Source organism: Microtus ochrogaster, linkage group LG1 (genome assembly GCF_000317375.1).
Source record: "Microtus ochrogaster isolate Prairie Vole_2 linkage group LG1, MicOch1.0, whole genome shotgun sequence".
Taxonomy (NCBI): domain Eukaryota; kingdom Metazoa; phylum Chordata; class Mammalia; order Rodentia; family Cricetidae; genus Microtus; species Microtus ochrogaster.
Genome location: NC_022027.1, coordinates 38,481,658 through 38,488,302, shown reverse-complemented (window position 1 = coordinate 38,488,302; position 6,645 = coordinate 38,481,658).

Sequence of the window (6,645 nt, the reverse complement as noted above, 5' to 3'; positions counted from 1 at the left end):
TATATTTCCTTTTTCTTAATTCTCTTTTATTCAATACATCCCAAGCACAGTCTCTTCTCTCTCTCCTTCTGTTAGTCCCCTTATCCTTCCCTCGCCCCTAGATCCACTATTTTTCCGTTTTCCTTTGGAAAAGAGCAGGCCTCCCAGTGATATCAACTGAATATGGCATAACAAGATGTTATAAGACTAGCATAAACCCTCATATCAAGGCTGGCTTCGCAGTTAAGAGCACTGGCTGTTCTTCCAGAAGACCCAGATTCAATTTCCAGTACCCACATACTAACCCATCGATGTCTGTAATTCCAGCTCCAGGGTATCTGACACCCTCACATATATGAACACGCAGGAAAAGGACCAATACATATAAAATAAAAATTAGTAAATCATAGAAAGTATAAAACAAATAAAAATAAGAAACCACTGTGGTCTCATAAATAAACAATGACTGGTAGTACTTACCACTGTGTATTTAGATTTGTTTCAGTTCATATCTAGGAAAAAGAACATTTTTATACAGCATGCATATACACTTTGTGATAATGAAGGTTATAAATGGTGGGGAGCTCTTTTAAAGAAATAAAATGAAAAAGTAAAAGCTGGGATTGCTTCCTGAATGTTGAGAGAGATGAGATTAGTGTAGATATGGAATTTAGTCTTAATTAACTCTAAAATTCACCTCATTCAGTCTCATAAATTTCATAAAAATTGTGATTTTTAGGCATTGGAATCAGAAGCAAATAGCATCACCCTTAGAAACAAAGAGAAAAGTACTCTCTTCTTTGCTTTGCCACACAATGCTGAGTAAATAGTTGCCCAATGTTTCAGAACAAGTGTGATTAATAACCCTCCTTTTAATCTACTATGTGGTTTATTATAAGACAATTCTTGAGGGAAACAGATTTAAATGACCTCTCTACCCAGAGCACCCAGTATCCACTCTTAGAGAAGATAAGGCACATTGCTTTGAGGAATGACCAAGGCCCTCCCTTCTATATCTAGGCTGAGCAAGGTATCCCTCCAAAGAGAATGAGTTCCAAAAAGCCAGTACAAGCAGTAGGGATAAATCCTGGTGCCACTGCCAGTGGCCCTGCAGTCTGCCCCAGCCATACAGCTGTCACCCACATTCTGCGGGCCTAGTTTGGTCCTATGCTGGCTCCTTCCCTGTCCGGCCAGAGTTGGTGAGATCCCATTAACTCAGGTAAGCTGTTTCAGTGGGTGTCCCCATCATGGTCTTGTTCTCTTTGCTCACATTCTGATTGACAAATCTTTACAGTGTACATTACATTAACCCACAGCACTTCATGTATGCATCATTTCTTCTTTAGGACTTAGAGAAATACACATGTGAGTGGAATCTCAAGAAATTAAAAACCTTATGGAACAGTAGCCTCTATGACAGATATCAAAGAAATAATGATTTTCAGAATTATAAGAGGCTTACACAAACTGTGAAAAGAATGATGAGTGAGTATAATTTCTCAAATAACCAGAAACCCATACCATTCTTCTACTCTGCTTCACCTGTGTCTCTGTTACTTTGTATCATTAGAATTAAGTCTCAGCATATAGCAGAGTTTCCTTTAATATATCTGCCCATGTCCACAAAGCTAATATGAAAGTTCTTACTAAATCCAGTGATCTGGTTTCCTTGGCATCTTTGCCATCTTCTGGGCTCGCTGTAATCACTCAGCACCAAGGCAAGTGGCCAATGTGCAGATCAGTGCAGTGGGCTGGCAAAATAACTTCTCATTCAAGACCTCTGTGCATACTGCTTGTATCTCACTCTTTAGGAAGATGTTTGCAGAGCTTGTTTCTAACTATGTTCTCAGTTGCTACCACGTCAGAGGAGGCAACAAGCACTGCCTCAAAGTTCTTATTATCTTTATTGTGTCCTGCGTTCATCTCACGTATGTCGTATTAATTGGTTTGGTATAGTTTGTCATTTCATTACTGTCAATCCTTTTTCATTGTTGTGAACATTTTGTTTTATTTATTTATGCTAAAGTCTGACTATGGATTCCAGGTATGCTTCCCACTTACTATGTAGTCTGCCTAGCTTTAAACACCTCATTGTAGAACGTTAATTGCCCATGAATATCAAGAACACTGTCATCAGTGTCTGTTCATCCTATTAACCACCAGAATCACAGTCCTCTAGAATACCAGCCTTCTCGTTGACATCCACCCGCATACTTCTCTGCATTTCCAATACCTAGCCCACCTTCTTTCTTATTAGTTTCTGGTTTGCCATTCCTTTCCTTTGGTTAAATACCAGTCTATTATCAGCAAACATCTCTCTCCTCTGAATATCTTTGCTCAACTTGCCTTTTTCAGTCTTACCTCAACCAGAATTATATTGTATGCTTATAGTTGCTCTGCTTCCTAATACTCTCCTAGGGGAAATCTCCTCCTCTTTCTCGTCCAGGTTTTGTTCACTTGTTTGCCATGGTATCTTCATCCACCACAGTATCTGAGATGAACAACCTTTTCCCCTATTTTTCCCCCAGAGGATTTCTCCTCCCTTTGCATATGTGGTTCTCAATCTCTCCAAGGCCAACACTAGGCTGTCTTCTGACATGGAGAAAAAAAGGAGTAGAGATTATTAATGAGTTTAGTCACAAAATGTCAGCCTTGGTATTTCTCCTTCTACATTATAGGCCAGTAAAGGCCACTATCATCTCTTACTTAAACAATGTTTAGCCTGCAGCTCATCATGACCTACCACAATCTACATTCCCAAAGTCACAGTGACCTTTGTAATGATTAACTAAAAATTACTGGAGAATCTTCCCTGGGCCCCAAGAGATGCTGTCAAATTTCAAAATGAAGTCATTCATACTAAAATTTGAGGTCAATGAGGTGGAACTAAGCTGTTTATCTGACCTTCTGAGAATCTAGGAATGAAGCCAAAAATCCTAACTAGTCAGTGTAACTGATGTGACAATGACCATACTACTATCCTTAATGTTTATACACACAAGAGTTAATTAAAAAACTGATATAAATTATTCACATTTTAATATTCTTATACATCTTTATTGTACTTATTTTTTTAAAAAAATAAAAGTTCATTTTATTTATTCTTTCACATCATGCATCTTGATTCCATTCACTTTCTGTCCCTTCATATCTACCCTCTGCTCTTGCAATCTCTTCCCCAAATAAAAATAAAATTTAAGAGAAAAACAGAAAAAAGGAAAATAGGAAACAATCTCTTGAAAGTTATAATATGACATAGTGAGCCATGCAGTAAATATTTTTATCAATATATTTTTATGTGTAAGTGTTCATTGGAAAAAGTCATTGGTCTGGTTCAAGGCCTTTGGTTTCTGCTTTTCTATTGATACTGGGCCTCACTGGGAGTCTTCTTGGATATCCTATTGTCGCCCTATGTCATGGAGATTCTGCAGCTTAAGTCTGCAGGACTGGCCTCTTCACATGCTCCACTAGATCACAGATGCTATGGCTATTGGGGTCATAACTCCATTTCTGGGCCTAGATAGTTGCAGGGTTGCTCAGCCTGCCAGCTCTCCCATGTCTTTATCAAAAGGATGAGCTCTTTAGCATTGTCTTGGCTAGTTCATCCGCTTCAGTGATGATCAAGAGATGGAGACAGCTTTTCATCCACATTTCATGCCTTCAGGATCAACTCTACTGTGCTGTCAAAGCAAGGTGCAGAGACTAATTCTCCCCAGTGCTGCAGCTAGTGAGCCGTTGGGGTCAGGTCCCCCACCGGCTGCACATGGTGAGGGGAAAAAGGGATAGGGTATCTTTCCCACACCACCGCTTGGCAGATGAGATGGGCAAGACCTGTTCTTCCCTTCTCCTGCCCTCAGGACGAGCTCAACCGTGCCTCTGCAAACAGGGTCTTCTGTAGAACAATGGCTTTACCCTGTAAACATTTTTTTTCTTGTACTTGTTTAATAAAATGCTAATTGGCCAGTAGCCAGGCAGGAAGTAGAGATGGAGCAATGAGAACAGGAAAATTCTGGGAAGAGGATTCTGCATTTTGCAGTTGTGACCCAGCCACAGAGCAAGCGAGATGTGACTGCCTCATCAAAAACAGGTACCAAGGCACGCGTCTAGCACAAACAAGAATAATGGGCTAATATAAGTTATAAGCTAATGGGCCAATCAGTTTATTTTTAAGGTAGACCTCTGTGTATTTATTTGGGACGAAATGACTGCGGGAACTGGGCAGGACAGAAAACTCAGACAAGAAGGGTCAGTTCTATTGTGCTGTCCAGGAGAGGAGTAGGATCCTCTTTTCTGAGGGCTTTGGCTGGTTAGGAACAGGATCTGTTCTCCCTGGTGTTGTAGCTAGCGAAAGGTTGGGCCAACTCTATACAGCCCTATCCTCTTAACCTTTACTGGTATCGGGAGTCTTGTACATCAACACAGACTGTGGCTGCATCAGGGCCATGAACCGTGATATAGGCCCTGGCATCAGCCCAGGCCCGGACAATACCATGGCCCTGAGTGGCAATGAGGCCACCCTCTTCAACCTGATCCTCTCTGCGTTTACCTCTTCAGACATGTCTCTGTCCATGAGATATGAACCATCCTGTTTCTATCTCCCATACCACACTGTCATGGTGACTACCGGCTTGGCACCGCAGGCACCACGTGGGCTTCTGTTTTCTCCTTGAAGCCTGGGGCAGACTGCCTTGGGCCTACTTGGGAATCTTTTTGCCTTGCTCAGTCCATCATGTCACTGGGTAGAAACATGCTTCCTCCTCCCCTATTCCACTGTCATATGGCAAATACTTTGAGATAGCCTACCTTTTTTTTTTTTCTGATTTCTTCATGGCCTTCTATGTTTACAATACTAAGCATCCTCAGCTGATTCAAAATGTATTCTATTTTGCAGAAATAGGCATCACATGGTTTGACAAGCTGAACAATACTAATGAACATTTTTAAACTATTTAAACTATGTAATTGTAATTTTATCAGTTTGTTATTCTTGTACCAACTGCTATGGGTACTAGTTTACCTAGGAGCAGCAGCTCCAGTCTGTATCCTGGATGAAAATCCTCTATTATTGATTTCTCTTATTATTGTTCTCATTTGTTGTTTCTGCTTCATCAACCTCTGTTTCTTAAATTTTTAAGAATCACAGCAAGGTATCTCTTGCTCATTTGGCCTGGATTTTCTTTCCCTCCACTCTTCTTTTGTTCAGATAAATCATTTAGTGATTTATGTGTTGGCTTGTGTGTATCTTACTCTAAAAGTTTTTTTTTAATGACCTTAAACTAGCCACCTTTCCATGTTTGATTCCCATTCTTTATCTGGAATTTGGAGAAGGGAACTTTTGCAGTTCTAGTAAATGTCTTCACTGTGTCATAGGTTTTCTCATCTGCACCAAAGGAGGCATCATTAATTAATGGCTTGGAAAGGAAGTAGTCAACCCCACTGATAATAGTACTCTTAATAACACCTTTGTACACTTAGTTTGGAAGACAACCTGATAATGATCTCTAAATGAACTCTAATTGATGGAGCATCAATGTTATCATTTCTCTATCTTTTCCTGGACAACATAAAACAATAAACATGTACTTATTAAAAATATTTTATAAGTGCTGATAAGAAACATGGACAAACTTTTTTTTGTCTCGCACAAATATTAAAGGCAACAATGCAGTTTTAAAATAGAATTATGGCCATATAGATATCTCTAAATCAGTCTAGAGCAGAGTTTGGGAAATCAACAAAGTATCAGTATTAGAAAAATTTTAGTGTTCAATTATTCTTTAAGCATAAAAATTATAAAACCATCTCACTTAGAAGACAGAATTAAAAGCTTTTGGGATGAAAAATAATGAATATAAATTTTTCCAGTGATATTTTAATTTCTCAAATCACATTTCCATTAGCTATTCCATAGAGAGACAGTTTTAATATGGTAACTCAATTGCTAACTTTGATCTTTTTAAAGGAGTCTTTCTTTGAATAGATAAAACATCATTTGTTGCTGTAGAACAGAATGATTATTAACCAGATGTCAATTTCCCACTTCAAGTTACACTGGAAAAGTGAATTGTGCCACAGTGTCTTCAAATCTTGATATTCAAGTGTCTGTTAGAGATCATATCTATATACCAGGTAAGAAAAACCAATGCATCACACTACTGACACCCATCCCACAAGAATGAATTCATACCTTGTTCTGTAAACCTGGTTTTCAAAAATTGCTGAGAAGTTCTTTGGTCCTGTGGGTGAACTTATTTCTGTTGTGTAGCTATATTGTCATTTTGAAAGCTGTCTTCTAAACATTTGTGTTTTTTTTTATCAACAGACAGATGCCATTGCAAGCTTTAATCAGAGAAGCCTCGTTTTGCAAATAATTGCAAAGATGGTGCAATTAAGTTGGAGAGATTAAGTTGCTGTGAAGTTCTCAATTCTAAACATGATGTTTATATCCCATCCCCTAAGGCTCAGAGGGTACATAAATAACAAAGAACACAGGGAGAAGGGTTATGAGTTGCTGTCTTCTGAAGATGGCAAAACATTGTAGTCATGACAGTACATCAGCTGTTGCCACCTGAAATGTACCTACACAGGAATGAAGCTATCAACAGTCATGATTTGGAAAAGAAGTTTATAGGGTCCTACCATTTGCTGCTGATGGATTTTAGAGAT